Raw genomic sequence first — 21060 nt, 5'->3', positions numbered from 1 at the left:
ATCGAATGGGATGAAGGAAATAAATACACTTAAAGAGGACTAGCATTGTTAATCTTCTGTCTACAGCCCAAACAGGACTTTGAGAGATTTTATTTTCTCCTGGTCCTCCACAGTGACAGTTGTCGGTTCCCCTGGGCCAGTACAGAGGTGAAAATCAGAGAAATCCTCCAAAAACAACACACTGAAAGCTGAAAACAGGTCTGGTTGGTGTCCAGGAAGGACAAAGTCCAGGCTGGAAAAGTAACCAGTCTAAGGTCAAGCACAGATTAGAGCAGAGCTCTTCTCCAGTACTTCCTCACACAACATGTGGTAGAAATTAGAGCTATGGTGGCCTCCCTGGAAAGTAGGAAAGCTCAGCACTTCCACCTCATTGACTGAAGTTCAGGTGGTCTCAAATGAGGTAGATGTGCTTCTACGCACACACTACTGTTGAGGATTAGGGCATTTTAACACAGTTTACTGCTATTTAAAATTACCATAGATTCCCAGCCCGACGAAGCAGAAGGATTTAAGCATGAGAATATATGAAAGATCCAATGCTGTAGAACTCCTGATATCTACAGACTACACCCTAATCTGATTGCAACTAGACTTTAAAAATACTCAACCCTCCAAAGCAGTGCTTCCTCCTCTAGGAACTATGGCCATGTTAACAAATCTGTTTGAATCTACTAGCTTCCCTTTAAGGCAAGAATAAAGTTTGAACTAGAATACCTAGCCTACAAGACAGTTCATCTTAATTCACCCAACTACTTCCCCAACCCCCTCAAATGTCTGGTGCAAGCCTTCTCAGAGGCTGCCACTCTCCTATGGAACTCGCTCCCAGCAGAGCTAAGAACACAACAGAGATTAGTAGCATTCCAGACACGCACAAAGACTCATCTATTCAATATCGCTTTACAGCAGAAATTTCTGTATGCAAACACCTGGGTGAAAAAATGTAGGGGAGTGCAGTAGAGCATAACGTCGAGTGATGGAAGTAGCTAGTTTTTGGACTGTTAATACACTGTGATGTAGTGTTCTTTAAAGAGGTGCATATTCAACACTTTCATAAACTGAAGCGGCTTTGCGGCGGTCCTTATGGATACTGGGGGTGTTGTTTGAGATTAAGGGCACTAATAGAAAAGCCCTGCTTCCAGGTTTATATATTTTTTTTACTTCTTAGTTTGCAGTTTGATAGGTCCTCGCTTCATGTGTGCCGAGAACCACCACTGATGGTGAGCTTGTCTGCAAGATAAGTCAGGGTGCTGGTAGTGATGGATTTGATGCAGCTCATTTTGAAGATGGTGCGGGCCTGCAAGAGGAGCCAATGGAATACTGTCAAGATGGAAGCAATGTGATTTTATTTTAGGGCCTGGATGAAGGGGTTCAAGAGTGAAGTCTGTGAGGCCATCGAGCAGGGAGTTACCACCATCCAGATGTGAAAATATAAGGGCTTGAACAGCAGTTCTGTAGGCACTTACTGGAAGAAATGGTTTCATTTTCTTTAGAAGAGAGAGAGAAGAAACCAGGATTTCTGTTTTATAGGCATTATTTTCCATGAGGATGGTGTCTTGGGTGGATCCAAATGATCTGCAATTTAGTAAAAATCAGGGTTCGAAGCCATCAATATTAATTACATTGAGCAAGGTTTGTTCAGTTTCTTGTTGTTAATTCTTTGCAAAGAGCAGGAATTCTACTTTGGTTGGGTTGAGCTTCAGGTAGGCTCTAGGCATACAGGTCTGGATGATGTGCAGGCATTGTTGGAGGTGTTGGATGTCTGAAGCAGAGGAGACTTTCAAGTAGAGTTGTGAATCATTAGCATATTGGGGAATCTTGATGCTGTTATCTGTGTGCGGAGCATCAAGTGGCTCCATGTGGAAGTTAAAGATGACAGCAGACAGTATTGACCCCTGAGGAACTCGGTAAGTGATGAGGAGCTTTTGGGATCTGGAGGTGCCTATGCGAACAAACTGGTGTTGAATAGAAAGGTACTAGGAGAATCAGGGAAGAACACTGTTGGTGAATCCCATTTGAGAATCTTAGGTGCATATGAGGATTATTATTATTAAATTTGTAAGGCGCGACAGCTACCCAAAAAGGGAGCCGATCAGAAGAATGTATAGCAGCTTGTTAGGTTGCTAGTTGAAAAGCCAAGTCTTAAGGGATTTGCAAAATAGTGTGGAGACCGTTTCGTTCCGGATGGCTGTGGGAAGTGCATTCCATAGTAGGGGACCGAGATGTGCAAACGATCTGCCAAGGATCAGGACCTCAGTCTTCTCTCCATTGAGCTTAAGGTAATTAGCCTGCATCCATGATGCAATTTTACCCAGGCCAAGTTGAAGGAGGGATGGCCCAGCCATACTCTCCATGGAGAGAGAGATGATGATGATTTGGGAATCGTCCCCGTAGGAGAACAGAGACAACCCAACCTCTTCCGCGACATCAGCTAAGGGTCTCACATATAGGTTAAAAAGTAGGGGGCTAAGGATGGAGCCCTGGGGTACCCCGTAGGGTGAGGGATGGATGTCAGAGCAGGATGTTGGGGAAAATATTTGAAAAGTATGATTGTCGAGAAAAGAAATCAGCCAGTTCAAGGCTGAGCCACCGATACCCAGAGATCTTCACATTTTTATCAGTATAGTGTGGGATACTGTGTCAAATGCCGCGCTCAGGTCTAGTAAAAGGAGGGCGACCGTATCTCCGACATCCAGATGTTGCCGTAGCTGTTCCGTTACCCCTAGTAACGTTATTTCTGTAGAGAAACCAGCTCCGAAGCCAGAATGTGATGGGTGAAGGAGTTTATTAGTTTCAACAAAATTAGAGAGTTGAGAGTGGATGTGTTTCTCAAAGATCTTGGAAAAAGCCGGAAGTAAAGAAATAGGCTGATAATTGGAGGGTAAGTCGGGATCGGCGTTGGCCTTTTTCAAGAGGGGGATCACCATGGCGTGTTTCCAGTCTGGTGGAACTGTGGCTTCTTGAAGGGAGGCATTTAAGAGGTCCATGATGGCAAGCAGAGATGGAGGCTCAAGTTGCTTGAGGACAGGGATAGGCAGGGGGTTCTTGGGTGATCCAGATTTTACATCTAGGATTCTTTTAAAGGAAGCTGCATTGAGTAAGGGCCAGGTGTCCAGGATATTAGAGTGGACGCAAGGCAGCGTGCCCTGATCAGGATGGATAGAGGCCACTACGGGTGGGTGTAGAAGCTGTAAGTAGGGAGCTAGCAGGTTGCAAAAGAGAGGGGTAGTCGCATCGCGAACTCGCAATATCCGAATAAATTTTTTTTGACTGAGCGAAAAAGGTCGCTAGATCCTCACATTGTCGTTTATTGGGGGGGGGGGGGGTTCGGGGGGCTAGCTAAGGTGGCAGAGCCAGCAAGCTCCTTTATCATACTGAAAAGGGTTTTAGAGAAGTTCAGGGCATCAGAGATAGTTGTAGAAACATATTCAGCACGGGCTGATTTACAGAAGCTGTGGTAAGCTTTTTTGGCCTTTTTATAGATCGATTTAGATTTGGGAGCATAATTCCGCCTCCATCTACGTTCCAGCGCTTTGCTGGGGGGAGATGGTTTTGACCCTTTTTTTGGAGAGAGGAAGACAGATGTCTACAGCAGTGAGGAGCCATTTTTGCACAGTGTCAGAAAGCATGTTCACCCTATATTTAGAGATGGGCATGTTAGAGCACAAGATTTTATTTAACACAATCATGTCTAGTTTTTTCCAATCTCTAGTTAGTGTCCTTGGGGTAGAAGGAATGATTACAGAATTATCAGTGGGTGCCAGACTGAACCTGGTGATAAAGTGGTCCGACCAGCATAAGGGGAGCGCAGGGAAGCACCTAATGCTAGGTAAATTGGAGAGGATAGGATCTAACAAGTGGCCTGCCTCATGAATGTGGCCACAATTATGTAAATTTATGTTTAAGCCTGCCCGATCAGAGAAGAAATTTGTACGGATTTTACATGTTGTTTTATAGACTGCCTGAGATAGATAAATTATTTTATAAGGCCCCACTACCTCTATCCTACTCCCCCCCCCACCCAATATTCGAGTGTGTTAATGAGTAATTTAAAATATTTTTTATTTATAATCCTGCTTGTCGCTCAGAGTTAGATGGGTAAAAGGAAGTTCAATCAAGGGTCCAGGGCCTAGAAAATACCAAAAAGAAGAAATCCCTAGGAGCGGTCTGCCATGAGACACTGGATCGCATTGAGGAAATTCTATCCGACTGCCATGAGATAGCTGACAGCCAACCAATCTCTCCTATCCTGGCAGATAATTCTGTTAGTCTGATGGCAAGTGAAATTACTGTAATAGATCCCATTGTCCTAGCCCCCTGATTCCCCTAACCCTCTAGAAATTCCGGAAAAAGTTGTCCAGGCCAATAAAATCCCATGTTTGTTTAAGCTAAATTCTAAGGGTAAGAAAAAGGGCTTGTCCTTGGCTAAGGGGTCTGATCATCAAAATATCCCATGTGAGTCCTCTACCGTCCCCCATGCCACCCAGGTTGACTGCCGAAATAGGTTTGACTGCTTAATACGAGACGACCCTGGGGCTGGAGAGGTTACCCCTGGTGAACCCAGAAATGTTTATGCGAACGAAATGGCTGTATTGAAATCGGTCATAGAGTCCCTGAGAGAAGAAGTGGTCACTCTCAGACGGGAGGTTAGGACTTTGTCCCAGAGGGCTAGCTACGGGAGTATAGTATTGCATGCCCCCTCCCCCCCCCCAAGTGCCCATTCCTGTTGTTCAACCTATAGTTAAAGGCAAGGGCTTGAGGCAACAACATCTAGAGGGATTGGTTGAGCAATCGTACTGTGTTCTACCGTCAAGCAGGCCATGTCAACTCCAAGATCTTGAGTGTAATTCTTCCGCTAGTAATAGGGATTGAAGAGCAGCAGGATCTACTTTACAAGGAGATAGCTTGGGGGTGTTAGGACCCAGACATATGGACAGAGGGGAGGTGACTCTGGATGAGGGGTTTACTCCCAGGTTGAGGAATGGGGTGCCACTAGGGATGGGAACAGTCAGGAATGGAGTGTATAGGAAGTTGAACCCCAAAGGTAACTGTGACACAGTTTACCTCACAGACGTCCCCAAATCTCCAATGGGAAGGCGCGAGGACCCAGACTCCCTTAAGAACAAGGTGACCCATTGGTTTAGATCAATTCGGCACTGTTATTCTATCATCAGAGATGATATAAAAGATGTTGGTAGGCTGAACAATCCAGGGGCAGTAAATGATACTATTGTAGTTAGATTTGCTGACGAGGCCATAGTTTCAGGGCTCTTGTCAATTGATTCCCGTACTTTTCCCCACGGCAAACACCTCTATCTCAGTTAGGTATACGCATTCATTAGAAGAAGGGGCAGTCCTGCAAAGAACAGCTTGGGAAGATCCACGTAATGGCCCGTGTGGGTCAAATAGTCCCCAACAGAGACTGAAGAAGGATGGCACTTTGTCGCAAAGATGCAGACAGTACCACTCCCCTCCCCCTCAGTATTCGTCGCCAGAAACAAATTTATTGCTTACTACTACAACGTGTGGCATGCCTAATGCTACAAATGTAACTCCCGGCATAACCCTGAATGTCTGTTCAGTTGAAACTGGGTGTCCTACTGCTCCACCATTCAGGATTCTGGTCTGCAATGTGGCTGGGGTTTCTAAACCATTGTCAGACCCCGACTGGTGCACATTTATTGATACCTTTGATATAATTTTGCTTCAGGAAACTTGGAGTCTGTCCACTCCCCACAGAAGCAGCTTTTCCACTTTCGATATTGCTGCTATTAAGAAAAAGCAGGGTAGACCCTCGGGAGGCTTACTGGTCTGGGTGAGGAATGCTCCAGGGTCCAAAATTAAGCACCTGCATGTAGATTTGCAGGATATTTTGGCGCTGGAGTTGACTATCTAGTGGTTGGAAAGGCAAACTTTTTAATGTGTATAATAGGGTGGATATTGCCACGGAAGAAACCACTACCCTACGCATACTGGACAATGCTTTGTCTAAGTACCTGGATAACACCCCCGCCATAGTGGCTGGCAACTTTAATTGTACGTTTGAACCTCTTGCTTTGACTGCCCCAGATCTGACTGAGGACTGGGATCGGGAGTGGTCAATCCCGCCACTAAATTTGCCGAAGGTAAAATGGACGAAGAGAGGTGGCCAGTTGCTTGCCCTTACGCTGCAGCATGATTTGAGAGCAACTAATGGAAGAACAAGGTCAGACTTAAATGGGGACCACACTTTTAACAGACCAAACCATTCAAGCAGAATAGATTATTGTTTAATTACCCCCAATCTATGGCCTATAATAGATGATATAGCCGTGGTGAAAAGATTTGAAAGTGACCACAACGCTCTTGCTCTTACTCTTCTTATGCAAGGCAATGTACAGTCTCACATAAGGGGGTGTTCTGATCCAGGAGCCTTGCCCCAGGAGCCTTGCCCCTTACTAATAATTTGAGGTCAGTAAAATGGAGCTGGGTAGAAAAACATCCGGAAACGCTAGCCAAAGTTAAGAGCAAACTAGGGACTCAATAAGGCACCTAGGCAAAATCCCTAGCTCTGAGGCGGTAATGATTCTAGGCCCCGGACATGAGCAGCTCTATAGGGAAGTTAGAGAACTGCTCAGCCGGCCAGTTAAGACACTGGGAAGCGGTTGTCATTCCGCTGGACTGCAGCAAAATCCTAAAAGTTCCTGCTTTAATCGGGAGTGTAGTAAGTCCAAGGGGGAACTTATTAGTGCTGTAAAGTGAAAGGTCCACTCTGAGATCGTGCTCTGTAGAGCCAAGTACAGGCAGGTTATTGCCGATGCTAAAAAAAGGAGTGGGAGGGCTGGTTATGGTCAACTCTAAGTACAGCACTTAGTAGATAAAGATTCGAAGACCTTTTGGAGAGGGGCCACTCACTGGCTAAAAGGGGGAAGACCAGTGTTAGAATATAATATTCAGCCTGAAGAATGGATAACATATTTTGGGTCCCTTTATGCTAATGACAGCTATGTAAGTGGCAAGACTGACGAGGCCATGGATGAGGGGAATACGAACCGCTGGTCTTTTCAATTGAGGAAACCCAACTGGCAATTTCATCATGTGCAATGGCCCGTGCCCCAGGCGATTGTACAAAGATGATAATTCGCTGTGGGGCACATACATTAATATGCTATCCAATCTGGTTTTGGCGGGAGCTCCTGTACCGCCATCTTGGCTGATTGCAGAAATTGTGCCCATCTTTAAGAAAGGCGATAAAACTAAGCCCTTGATTTATAGGCCGATTAGCCTCATTGACTCCCTACAGAAACTTTTTGGAAACCGGTCTTAGGGAGGCTCCAACAATGGATGACGGAGTTCCAAATTGTAAGTGACTTCCAAGCTGGTTTTCGTAGTAAAGTTAGCACTTTAGACCAGGTTTTCCGTTTTATTTGTATCTATTGGAAAGAAGTGGATGTCAAAGGGGGGAAATTATATGTGGCATTTGTTGATCTGCGCACAGCTTTTGATTCAGTGCCCCGTGCAAAGCTGTGGGCTGTACTAAAAGAGATGGGCCTGCCGTTAAACATTTTAGACATCTTAATCAGACTCCACTCTTCTAATACAGCACAGGTTAGGTGGGGTCCAAAAAATTAAGTTACAGATACCTTTCCTGTGCAACGTGGTGTACGTCAGGGTTGTGTGCTCGCGCCCACCCTTTTTACTCTTTTTATCAATGGTGTTTTCAATTTTCTGGATAAGGATGGTTGTGATGCACCAAAAATAAGCACCAAAAGATTTCCTGCTTTATAATTTGCGGATGATATCATTTTAATTTCAAAATCACCCAAGGGTCTCCAGCAACTTTTAAATGATTTTATACATTTTTGTAATGATAGGGGTTTGTTTTTAAACGAGGGGAAAACCAAGTATATGATTTTTAACAAAATGGGAAGGAAAGCATCAAGTAGACCAATGTGCTGGCAATACTAGACTAGAACAAGTAGATTTATTCGACTACTTGGGTATTCGAGTGTCCCCATCAGTTCACTGGGATGCTCATATGGAGAAGGCAAAATTAAACCAAATTGTCCAGTGTAACCACATCAGCAAGATTCATAGAAAAACAGTCTCACACCACATTGCTCCAGCACTCGAAATTTACAACACTAAGGTACTAGGGAGCATAATGTATAGTGTAGAGCTGTGGGGGACAGGAAATATAGCGCCGCTAATTGTTGTTGAAAACCGTTTAAGTTCATTAGTAGATTTACCCCAAAGTTCCCCAATGAAACCTTTGTACATGGATCTGGCACACAGAGAACTGATACGCAAGGCGAACTATAGATTACTAATGTTCTGGTTTAGACTATGGACTGTGGAGGAGCTTGAACCATACCGAGAGACTCTGCTAGACCTCCTGAGATTACCCAAAGCATCACAAATCAACTGGTTTATTGCCATACAGAAAATCCTGGGGAAGCTGGGCATGGATGTTTTTTGGACAAACCCGGGAAGTATGAGACGAATCTCAAGAGCAAGAATGAAGGAAGTGTTCTGGGAAACTATCTTAGGAGAGGATGCTATAGCTTCGGAATCTAGCCTGACCAAAGACTTTTTTACATTTAAATGCTTCTTATCCTTCGAACTTGATGAAATTGTTCCCTCTTTTGCACGGAAGCTTTTTTTTGCAATTCCTACCAAACTGTTTTGTTCAAAATGGTCGAACAGTACTACTTTTGATGATCTCTGTCCGGCATGCCAAGGAAGTTCGGAACCTATTGTCCATTTACTTTTCTTTTGCCCGTCCTACTGAATAAAAAATGGATTTTCCCGTTATGTACTCTAGTAGAACGTGGTCATTACTTAGGAGGTGTTAAAAGCTCTGTGCATGGATACTAGACAACCCATTGTGTTTGGCCTTTCTAAATTTTGGCATGCACTCTGGATCAAGCGAAGGAAACTATGTGTTTGAAGCTTTCTGTTGCCCATAAAGAATGGCTTGTCCCGAACCCTTTTGTAATTGACTAAGAACTTGTATCTATTGGCTCTGTAACCCAGCACATTAAGCACTTTAATTCTGTTCAATCAGACTTGTTATTGGCTGCTATAGCACGTTGCACATTTTTCCTATGGAGTTTCAAATTGTGTAATTGTTTTTAGTATCTTTTTATATTGTCATCTCATTATGGCTGTACATTTTGGTTTCTGTTGTGCTGTATACTTTTCAGGATCCTTGTGATCGTAATAAAGTTACTGACATGTTGGATCTTCCAGGTGTAAATTTAGATCGCCCAGAATTGAAAAGTTGGCAGGGCTCATGAATAGAGGGGCAATTACACTGGGGAAGGAAGAGGCCCATAGGGCAGAGGGCCTGGCAGGACGGTACACGAGTATACCAGAGAAGGTGAAGTCCGGGGTTAGGGCCAGTTTGAATAGTGCTGCTTCACAGTTCATGAAAGTTAGAGGCTCGAGTTTACATTGAAAATCCTTTTTAAAAATAATTGCTATGCCCCCACCTATTTTGTTGCCCCTATCCTTCCTAACTATAGCGTAGTTGGGGGGCAGAGCGGCAGCAACATCTGGGCCAGAACTCTCATGCAGCCATGTTTCCGTAAGGAATAGGGCGTCTGGTTGGTCATTGACCAGATAGAGGATGGGATAGTCAACTGTGTCGAAGACAGCAGAGAGGTCCAGCAATTATCAGGAGACAGAGGTCATCTTCATGTGCAGTCAAGAGATCATTGCCTACGATGTTTAAGGTTGGCAAAGTCATCAGTGTCTGGTGGGAGTTTATTTATAAGTGGGAGGATCTGCCATGTCTTCTGAAAAGATGCCTCGGGTGAGGAAACATTGACAATGGTCGAGGGTAAGATATCAACTTCCAAGTAGGTCAGCGAAATCTGCATGAGATCGAGCTTTGAAGCATGACTGCTGCGGGATTCTCAGGAAGAGGTTATAGAGAGGCATAAGGAGATAAAGCAGGCTTTGTGCTGCTGATGTAATGCTGGATGGTCCCTACACTCTAGGAATAGAGAGTCCGGCAGTGGGATGATGCAGAGCTTGATTGTTTTGAAATGCATTCTGCTTCTGTTGGTGCTGCTCGTAAAGTACTTGGTTTTGACTGTTATTAGGAGCTGCCGGTGTTGCACACTTCAGTGACATGAGGTCATCAAGAGTTCTGTTCGTAATCATTTTCCATCTAGCTTTTTTATTCGGTTTTTTCTCCTTTACAACGACTATCCCTCCAGATAGTGGAACTGCATTGCAACCTGTTGTCTGCACCCATCCTAGTCCCCTGAAGTTGTGTTCAATGGTGCTTCATCCAAGATCTGCCCTGCAATGCCATCTGACCTCTGCAATACCTTAATATTACAGTTTTTTCTCTCCTTCCACGCTCAATCGACAGCTCTTATACATGCATTAAAATATTGAATTATACCATACCACTGTTTGTTAAACTGCTCAAATTTGGACTGGTTCAGTAAATTGTACCTACCGAGCTATGTCAAGCCATTGGCATAAGCCTCTGTTCTTGTGGCTTGTTCATAGTATACTTACAATTTCTTGTTCAATTTAATGCGCACACATAGTTAACAGTTCATGAGGGCTATAAAACACTGCTCAATAAATAACGTGGTGCACTCCCGCTCAACTGCCCAGTGTGGGAGGTGGGCTCAACCACAATAATCGTTGGAAAAATTAGCCTGCCTTGCCAACCTCAAATTGCAACAGTGCCTTACATAGGAAAAGCAGGACTTGACACTGTGGCATAACCCACCAGAGTCAGTGGAGAGACATCATCACCAGCTGGCCAAGACCATGCAAGTACCTCCAGAGTCTTATTTCTATACATAAAATGCAGTGTCTACAGATAAATGTGTGCACCTGTACTTCTGCATGCAATGCAGATGGTTCTGCAGTGAACTCATACTGACGGCAGCACACAGAGTTCAGGTGTGCACTAGATGACGGTTCTCCATGCAGGAGGCAGAGGCTATAGAAGTGAGCAGCTGGTGCTGGTGGTGGTGGTGGTGGTCCGGTTATGACGGCATGCTTAAAGCACGGAGGCATAAACACAAGAAAATAGGTATTGCCACATTTTGTGACTGGAAAAAGAGGTTAACGTTTATCAAATAATGAAGAGCATTACAATAAGGAGGCTCCAAAATACCTGTGGGATGTGAATAATCAGCTCTAGATATTCTGGGTGTTGGACCTAATGTCCTAGGGTAGCCTGGCTAAAGTGGAAAGGCCTATGCCCAAGAGACATGTTGTGCTTGCATCACACTCACTTCACACTCCAGTGTACCACCACTAAAAATGACGCTACACCAAATGGTTAGAAAAGGTAGAAAAGCTTTATCTTTCCTTATTTCATGTACTTCTCTTCTTTTCAATGAATTCAATCAGTTTTATCTTATACACATTAGGATCAATAGCATTTCATTATGACCGGTTTGGCATCACATGAATACCTTAAGCCTGGTATGGAACCAAAGCGCGACACCTGGGAATCCTGAGGAGTGTCAACACAGTGGTGGTGCAAGGCGCTGCACCAAGCAAATTATTAGAGCTTCAGATCGTGTATTTCAACATAGCGCCGCACATTGTCTTTCAATAGCACTATAAAACCTCTGTCTTCAACAAGGCGCCGCACATTGCCATTTTATAGCATTCATCATGACACTCTAAGCAGGGCACTGCACATAGCAATTCTTAAACGCGCTAACTCGGCAATGTCTTAGCATGAAACCTTGCCTATCACTAAAGGCCCAAACATTGTATTTCCTGGAAGCGCTAAACTTGGGGAGGACTCAGGGCACTACAGTTATGTCAAGACTTCACAGTATTAATTCAGAGCATAGCCCAAACCCAAAGCGCTAATCATTTAACCATTGAGGCACTAGACATGGCAAGTTTTCCCAGCGCTAATTGGGGCCTGAAATTCCTACTTTACGCCCAGCCTTCAGTCAGAGTCTTCACCTAGGGTGGTATTCTGGATCAGAGATCCGAGGTTCGAGAGTCACGGTGGAAGGAGGCTGCCTGCCGAGCTCCGGCGATACGCGGCCCCCCTTCCCCCTTTTCCTTCCCCCTTTTCCTTCCCCAAACCTACTTCGGGGGTTGGCTTCCAGTTAGCCCTTCTCCCGGGCCAGAGCTTCTGCGGCCGTCGGCCGATGTAGGGGAAAGCCCGTTCCGGCCGTAGGGAACCCAGAAGACCATCGATGGATCTCCCCAGGGGGAGGGACGAGCTCCGGGCCTCTCCCCCTCCTCCCCGGGGGAAGTTACCTTGCTTGTTGGCCTCCCGAAGGCCCTGGGGAGGATTCTGCAACCGGCAGGGGCTCGCTCCCCTGGGAGCCCCACCCGACAGGCCTCCCGGCGACGTCCGGGACGAGGGCCTCCTCAGAAGCCGGGATTGGAGCGCACCCGCAGCCGCTGAAGCTACGCAACCTGCGGGGCGTGGCCTCTTCCTCCTCAGAAGTCGGCGGGGGCGGCGTTTGGCAGTCCGCCCCCGTCAAGTGATCCCAGATGCTGGCTTCAGGCCTACGCGGCCTTCCTGGTAAACCGGCAGCCCTCTCCACACGGAGGGCTGCCTCGCTCCGACGGCGACGGCAGCGGCAGGGCCCCGGTCTTCCCCGCAGGCCCCAAGGAGGGCAGGGAGCAAGAAACACGGCTCAGGGCTGCGGTGGTGAGTAATTCTTTTGGGCCGCCCTGCCGGGGGTGGTTCCAATTAAAGGGGTAGCCTGCAGTTCGGGGGTGGCAATTCACTTAGCACCCAGCGCCCCTTTTCACTCGCAGGAATGTCCCGGTTCAGAATAGGCAGGTTGAGTGTCAGCAGGCCACACGCCAGTGGCAGAAAGAACTAGGAAGGGGGCCCAGATGACATCAGTAGGCGCAGGGATGGCACGGCGCAGGGTCCCGGTTGATTCCCCAACAGTTCTGTGACAAGTTCTTACGGGAAGCTCTTGTGAGAAGGTCTTGTGGCGGGTTGAGGTCACCCCAGGGTCACAGGCTGGAAACAGGGCTAGGTCACGAGGTAGGGGGCAGTGTCAACCGAGGTGGGGAAGAAGCAGGCCCTAAGAACAGTCAGTTCCCCCCTCTGGCGCACCCACCTCCCCACTCAGGTGCCTTACTCCTGACTACCTCACGACGCACAAAATGGCCGTCGCCCCTCACCTCTATTTATAGCCTGGGCCCTAACTGTCCAGAAGGTTCTGGAACTCCTCATGCCAGCCTATGGCCCAGGTTCTGAGGTGACCGTTTAGGCCACCATTTTGTGGAGGAGCTCTCTCTCTCCCTCCATTTTAGGGAAGCACCTTGCGCCACATTATCCATTAGTGACAATGGGGCGCCCAAAGCCTCTAAGTCAACACACAAAAAGAAAACTAGTGGACAGGAAAAAATTAGAGGGTAAAGGAAGAAAATAAAATGAGGAGGGGACAGCCAAAGGGCTGGCAGGTCTAACACTGGGAATCTGACGGAAAAGGCGTGTTACTTAAAACAAAATTAAAGTTGAACAGTGCTACTATGTTCGGTTTCTCAGAAAATAGTCTAATGTGGGGGCGTTACACATTTTAGGTAGGAACGTTGCTCCTACTGCTACTACCTTTGCAATGTACATTTTCAATGAGAAAACAAATGTGTACATGATAAAATGTGCAAGATTGCAGCCCTTGCTGGTATAATGTAATGTTGATTTTTGGGAAAACCTTTTTCCCCAGTATTGGCATCAAATGAAGTTTGGAGAAGGAGGTGGAGAAGACAGTTTATATTTTGGAGCTCATCAAGCTTGGGAGCGATGGCCTCAAAGCCTTTGAAGAAGTTGGTTTGTCAGAGGATATTGTACAATGGGTATATTAGACTACATTGTTAAAACTCTTCATCTGAAGCATCTAAATTTGCATGAAGACAATATTACATACGATCAGGCTAGTTTGGAATGAAGGAAAAAAATTCAGCCAATTCAGATTAAAAAACAAAAAAAAGCCTCTCTCAATATATATGGTATGGAGCCAACCGAGCTGCATGGCACCCGGCAGCAGCTCTTATGGTGCAGCGTGGTGACAAGACCTACTTCTAAGTGTAACACCAGAAAGCTTGGTCTGGTGTGAACCTGCCTGTGGTTTGGTAAGAGTGTTCAAACTGGTGAACGCTGATCCAGAAGGCTCTGAGCCGCTCTGCATACTCGCTGGTGGAAGCTGCTGGTCTGTGGCATCCATAGCGCAACACAGTGTTCAGAGCTACTGCCATGGAGTAAGCCTGCAACAGGGAAGTGCAACAGTAGGTTCGCAGAGCACAGCAGAGAGAGACAGCTGAGGAATGTAGTTTGACTTGAGTAACAGGTTATGTGGAGTTCCAGGAACTGCTAGTATAAACAGAGCATTTCACCAGGGGCTCCACTCAAAAACTGGATGAGTCTGACCTTCAGAGAGTATACCAGTGGAGCACTTGACAGATGACTGCATAGCATCCTTGATATCTCCCCCAAAAGTCAATTACTGGAAAGAGGACACACTTTGCTATCTTCCACAGAGCCTCCTGGTGGGAAATATTGCAGAGACTGTTGAACCAACAAGTATTTCAAAATGTTGCGGAGGAAGGGAAAAAGAAGGGTGTAATGGAGGAATTTTCCAAGCCCAGAGTGTTTTCTGCGCTCAAGTCCATAAGAGATTAGAAGGTTGTGAGATGAGGAGGTTGTTGGCTAAAATCATACACGCGAATTCACAAGCGGGGAAACAGCCTGGTTAAGGTCACTTAATATCCATGGATCAGAATACAAACTAGGACACAGAAAACATTGAAATGGCAACTAAGGCCATTGAAATGAAACTTCAGCAGCTGAGTGAGCAGAGGATACCGGTTATGGTTGGACTGACATACTGAACCTTTAATTAGATGCTGTGAAGGCACAGCACTGACACAGTTTTAAATGTTCCACTTCTAGCAAAGGGGCGTGCAGTACTGTTTGAACTAAGCCTACTTAAACCTAAAAAATAAGATAAATGTTGTAAATTGTTGCGAGATCATGCTCATAAAGCAGACCGTTCAAATGCTCATGATGATCAATGAAGAGCTAATGACAGAAATCAATAGTTTCTCTCTTTATTCATGTGAATCACACCTACACGTTACATTAGCCATGAAAGCCATTTCTCTTGAACCTGCGTCAGCAAGGCAAAAAGGCTCCTCCTTGTACTTGGGTGAAAGAGGTTCTGCAAACACAATCAGAACATTCAAAAGGAACATGATGGGCCAGGAAAGAACAGCTAAGCTTTAGCTTGGCAGAGCACCCGCTCAGAGCTCTAGCAGAAAAATGAACTTTCTTTTTTTTTTTTTTTTTTACACTTTGCCTCTCTGGCCTGATGGAAATGGGCAGAAGATTCAATATTCTCCATTGCCAGGCACAACTACTGAGCGGGTTGTAGAATAAGCACAGAGAAAGCTAGACTATTCTCTAGCACGTCCTCAATATGAAATTCAATTCTTTGGCTCAATGTGGGCCGGTCTCGGCTTTTGTTAAACCTCCGGAGTCAACAACAGAATAGCATCCACCAAGAACCAGGACAAGTAAGTGAGGCATTTAAGACCACAAGGTGTAAATAAGGATGGAGCACTTTGAGGTGAAGCTCTTGGTCCAGGTTAGCTCTGAGGAAACCGTATGTGTCAAAAACAGGCAGGTCCATCTCATCATATCCTTGACCAAATTGCTGGTCTGGTTCGGTCTGGAGGAGATAAAGGAAGGACATACAGCCAGTGGTAGGCTTGTGGCTAAAGCGGACAAGACTGTTGGACAATGTAGGAGTGTTGTGGGCTTTGCAGAGAGCCCACAGGTTGAGAAGTGGCATCCTGTGACTTCATAGTCATTATCTGCTGAAAGAGAACACAGGTATAAACAAAACGTTTCCCATTAAGTCCGACACATCGTGGCGGCTTTTCCCCTTCATCCTCAGGGTAGTCTAATAGTGAACAGAGGTCACCGTCTGCAAGCAAGAAAGAACGAGCAGTGCATAGAGCAAAATACTTTAAAAATATTAACCTACAGGATCGAAGGCCAGGAACCGGTTTCAGACTCAGAAACAAATTGCTGATGAGGATTCACATGATCCCCTTCCCTAATGTATTCTGGAGAGCCCCAAATGGATATTAGTTGATTTTCTGGTAACTGCATGCATGATTTTCTTTTACTAATTGAAGAGTGTACAACTCAAGACTGCCAAGTACTAATTATGCGAATGAACACGGGCGAGATTACATAAAGTGCTTGGATGTCTGCAGTGTCGTAGGGCACCACATTACAAGCTATAAAAGGCTATTTTAGTTCATGGTTCTAGGAAGACAAAACACAATGACTTTTGATGTCTCAAAGCAGCACTGACCACTGCCATTAGCAGCATGATGGTAGGGCATGTAAGGAGCCATTTCATAGTGTCATTCTCACTAGTACAAGCATTACGTCTCAGCGCCGCCTCTGCTGGAAAGCAAAAGAGTGCATCATGCATCTACTATGCATATGCCACGGTCTGGACCTAGAACGACGCCCGTTTCTGAAATCTATCTTTAACACCAAGAGGATAAAAACCTGCAGGCAAGCAGTGAAGGCTTGCTTTGGTGGAGGAGACATACAGCTGGCATGCCGGTTTGTACAATTCATGGGGGCAGTAGAGGAGAAAATGAAGAGATCTGGCGCACCATAAAACAGCTCTAATCGAGGGCTTACAATTCCTGGACTCGAGATTGGCCTTTTTTTACACCGGGGAAACCTCGGACACAAAAAGCTTTCCTTCATCGCCTTAAAAACTATTGGGCTTTGGAAAGGCCAAGGACCAGTAGTATCTATATCATAAAAACTGACAAAATTTTGACAAATGTAACTATTAATTCTGCGACTTTTAAATATAAATGCAAGCTCTTTTAATTTATGTTTTTATATCATATGCTACGAACCAAGGATTGACCAAAGCTCATTTGATGAAATAGACACTGTCGGAGGAAGGCACAACCCATCTAAAAAGGAAACACTGGGCCAGGCCAAATTCTCCTATAGCTTTTCCCTTTTTACTGTTTGCATAAATTATGAAATTTTAGCGCTTTTTCTTTATGAATTTTTGACTTGAGTAATTTTCTTTTTGTAAAGGTTTTTATTAACTTGTACAATAAAATGATTTTATTTAGTCCAAGCATTCCCATTCCCAAGTGCAGATCCCAACATTCGGACTGTTGGAGCAAATGCATTTCAATGCTTCATTTCTCTGCATCGCTTTGCATCAACCTCTCCTTTACATACAGTCTAGTACTAGCACTGGAAGTGGACCTATAACAGGTCTAAGATGACTGATGGACAAAATGACTGAAAACCCAAACCGGCAAGTAATTGCTGCGCCGGCAGTCAGAATGCCTCTCCAAATGATGCTTCGGTTGTCACGCAGGCAAACGTCTGTCTTTTCAGTTCAGTCCATTGGTCGCAGTATCTTCGGCCTAAGGGGAAGTGCTGGGAGATGAAGTGATTTTTCACAAAGCCTAGAAGACAGGTCCACCGGTCACACAATCAACAATTTGACAGTTAGACCACATCTCCCTAGGGGCAAGAGGGAGGCTGGATAAGAGGCAAGAAAATGGAGAGCTCCAACTACAACACAGCATGGAGCAGTTAAAAGCTATTTAAGAACTACTTCACCCAAACTCACCATTATATGCATGCCTGCTGTGGGCATTTTTTCTTTAATGGTGCGTTTAACCGAGACCATCAGAAAAAACGATTGGGAAAAAAGTATTACTTTTTCCACAGAGAAGAACATTTGTAAAATAGGTATTCACACTACGGGACTAGCGAGATGTAAACTACTCTGAGTGACCTCTATGTCAGGAATCCTGGAGTTCATGCTCTCCAGGGAAACTGTCCAGTGTCACAGTCACACATCTCAGACTCCATGACACAAGCTTACTGTGCGCAGGCCTTGGAGGCTGTGACAGACGGCCCAGTAATGGCTGTTGAGGCAAAGCAGGATGGAATCAAAGGAAAACGCGGATTAGCACTTAAGGGGCACCGTGGGAAAAGCCTAAATATTCTGGAAGGCTCCAGAAGGTTCCGGACACTTTCAAGTCAGCAGGAGCTGGAAAATGTAAGCACCAGCCACAGCATTACACTATGTCTGGTAACCGCAGTTGATGGGTTCCAATCTGGTAGCATAGTTCGCTCCGTTTGCATTATTCCCTGTACCTCTTTTTTTTTTTTTTATTAGGTCTCACTGAGCCCCAGCGCTTGCGCTGGCTCGAAGAGACATTTTGTATGTGGGATTTTCAAAGTGCTGCTGGCTGGCCGAACGCTTGCGTTCACGCGATCGTGCACGCGCGCAGCCGGCCGCCAGCAGCACTTTGAAAACTCGTGTGCGTCATCGCGATCTCTTTCGCTTTCAGAGCGATCGCGTTGACGCACGCGCACACACAACTCCCGCTTCTCCCCCTTCACCACATTTTGCGTCTCCGGCCGCTCGCGCGAGGCCAACGCTTGTTTAGCTATACCAATCACTTATTCCCCGGATGACACGTATGAAGCTTTTTTTCTTTCCCCCTTTTAGACGGTGATGATTCTCTGTTTCTTTGATGAAAACGCTGGTAAGGCAGAAAAAATGTGCTGTAATTGTTCCTGGGTCCCGGCCAAGACTGATACGTTTTATATGCAAGCTAAAATATGTGTTTTCCCTCAGAGCTTTTTAAATCTGGCACTCAAACACATGGCCTGTCACTCAAAGCGGAGTGCTCCAGCCAAATGTCAATGCCCTGCTCCCTGTCACGGGGTTAACATCACATGCGCTGAGCTCGCGCGAGCCCCCGAACACGCGGAAACTCTCCGCCCGACATCTCTACTCTCCATGCCGGTCTCAGCGAGTATCCCTTGTTCCGGGGAGATTTTCTGCTGCACGCCTTTTGATTGCACTGCACTGTGCGCTGTTTAACAGCCACTTCATTAGTTTTAATATCTCCACAAAACCTCAGTCTAAATGGTCAAAATCACTTTAACCGGCGAGAGGGAGCCTGGCTCGGCTGCCAACAGCCTGCTTCATGCGAGCGGAAGTGGTGTCTCCTGGTCATGTTTTTAACCTTGGTGCCCCGGTACTTAGCTAGGCCGCGCAGCAAGACCGGTGGTTACACTTCCAAGCACTGCCTGGCAACCGCCCGATGCGATTTTTATAAGATCTGCACACAGTGTGTTTTGCAAAAATTTCTTAACTAGACCTCTCAAATCCTTGCCTTAGTTCGTGAGAATGAAGAGGATTATTTTAGTGGCTGTGTGCTAAACAGTGGAGCATACCTGAAACTCCCACCCTTTAAACTCAATTTCCAGACTATCCTCAAAGCAGTTTTTAAGGGCTTCATCTATAAGAAAATGAGTAGTGCTACGCCTCATGCCATTTAGCTGTGCCGCATAATTTTCAAAGTACAAGGATGGGTCATATTAACAAGAATACGACGCATTCCTGTGCTTTCCCCTGCGCTGGCGCACAATTGGCCGCCATGCGTCAACGCAGGCACCCAAGCACCATTTGCAAGGGTGCCTAAGCTGCGGATAGGATTGTTTTGGTGCAGGAAGTGTCACCTTCTTGCACAAAAACAATCATTAATGGCATTTTCCTCTTTCTATGTGTGCATAATGCAGCACACATAGACAGAGGAGGAGTAGGATTCTGACGCATTCCCATATATACCAAATGTTGTAAATCTGTGAATGCGTCAAGTTCCATGGATGTTGCATTGGAACATCCATAGCAACACCCTTGGAGCACACATTTTATGCAGACTAATACATGAAAGGGGCCCATATTTACAAGGCCATGAAAAGTCATGCAGGGTGAATTTACAGCGCCTTATTAATATGGGCAAGCCCATTGCGCCGCTGGTAGCTCACAAAAGTGATGCACCTGCGGCGCAATGTGCTTGTAAATGAGTGCCTAAGTATTTGTCCAAGGTTGCTACTAAATCAGAAACAATGACACATCTAAGCATCCTGGCCTGGAAATTCTCCATCACTGTGAGCCAAGCACAAGTTTTAAGATCTGAAATTGCAACTGAAACAACACATTTCAGGTTATCTCTTTGAGGCAACCTAGAAAACCCAGAGAAAATAGTAGAAAGGATCAAAGAACCTGAGTGGATGAGTATCCATCTACTTTAGTAAAAGCAATCTGGGGAGGAAGATAAGAGTAAAGGGAAAGAAATCCTTGGGATTTTAAAGTACATTGATGATGTTCTTACGAAATGTATTTGCTGGTGATTTCTTTGTGTAGGTTTTAATGGTTTTACTATTATTATTCTACATTAAATAAATGATCTATTTTTTTTAATGTCTCTATTTTGTTATTAAATGAGACCTTGCTATTTTACATTGTATTCACAGCACTCATTCTTTCTGAAACATGTCCCAAATTTCCTGTAATAGTAGATGAACATGAGGAGCTTGCTTTTGTTGTTTGGTCCAAGTTGACCCTGTCCCCTTGCCTTTGAGGGGTCGCTCTCTTTTTTAGGTCTCGCCTGACCTGGCGAGACTTATTGAGAGGGCTCCTAAAAGTGCTACCAGGCCAGCCTAGAGCTACAGTCATGTGCGCGGGCACGCGCGCCGCACTTGACCGCGATTACTTTCACGGCCGCTTTGATGTTTGAGCGCGATCACTTTCACTTTCGCGGCCGCTTGGCATAGCCAATAGGTCTCGCTTTTGGGACCTTATAAGTATTTAGTTATGCAACTGTTGCATGGCTAAACACTTATAAGGTCCCAAAGGCGAGACCTATTGGCTATGCCAATGCTTGTTTTTATTCCTCCTGGGTTCCCATGGGTGGTTTATGGCCGATTAGATCAACCCTTCCTATCACAAATACTGAGCTTAGCCTGCGGCCATTCAAGACCTCCTGCTCGACATCGAGCACTCCAAGTCATCCTGGCGCTCTGTGTTTCTACCACTAGAGGTGGGCCCTCGCTTTCAGGTCCCAGACTGTATCCTGGTCGTCTGGAGGCTATCCACGGCCTCTACGCTCCCATTCCCCGGTAAGTCAGACTATTGATACTCACAAGACTTTGTATCCTGTTGTACACAAGTATACTTAGATTAATTGTAC

At 45.6% G+C, this 21060-nt stretch overlaps 1 protein-coding gene across 1 annotated transcript in view; it reads right to left on the bottom strand.

Moving 5' to 3' along the window:
* The window catches only part of SLC39A9 (solute carrier family 39 member 9), a 184889-nt gene that overhangs the window by 20717 nt on the left and 143112 nt on the right, over positions 1-21060 (bottom strand). The gene's annotated exons all lie outside the window — the stretch shown is intronic.

The sequence above is a fragment of the Triturus cristatus genome, chromosome 9 (assembly GCF_964204655.1).
Source record: "Triturus cristatus chromosome 9, aTriCri1.1, whole genome shotgun sequence".
NCBI classification, from domain to species: Eukaryota; Metazoa; Chordata; class Amphibia; order Caudata; family Salamandridae; genus Triturus; species Triturus cristatus.
The sequence above is the reverse complement of the archived record's forward strand: the minus strand, read 5'-3'. Positions and strand labels throughout refer to the sequence as shown.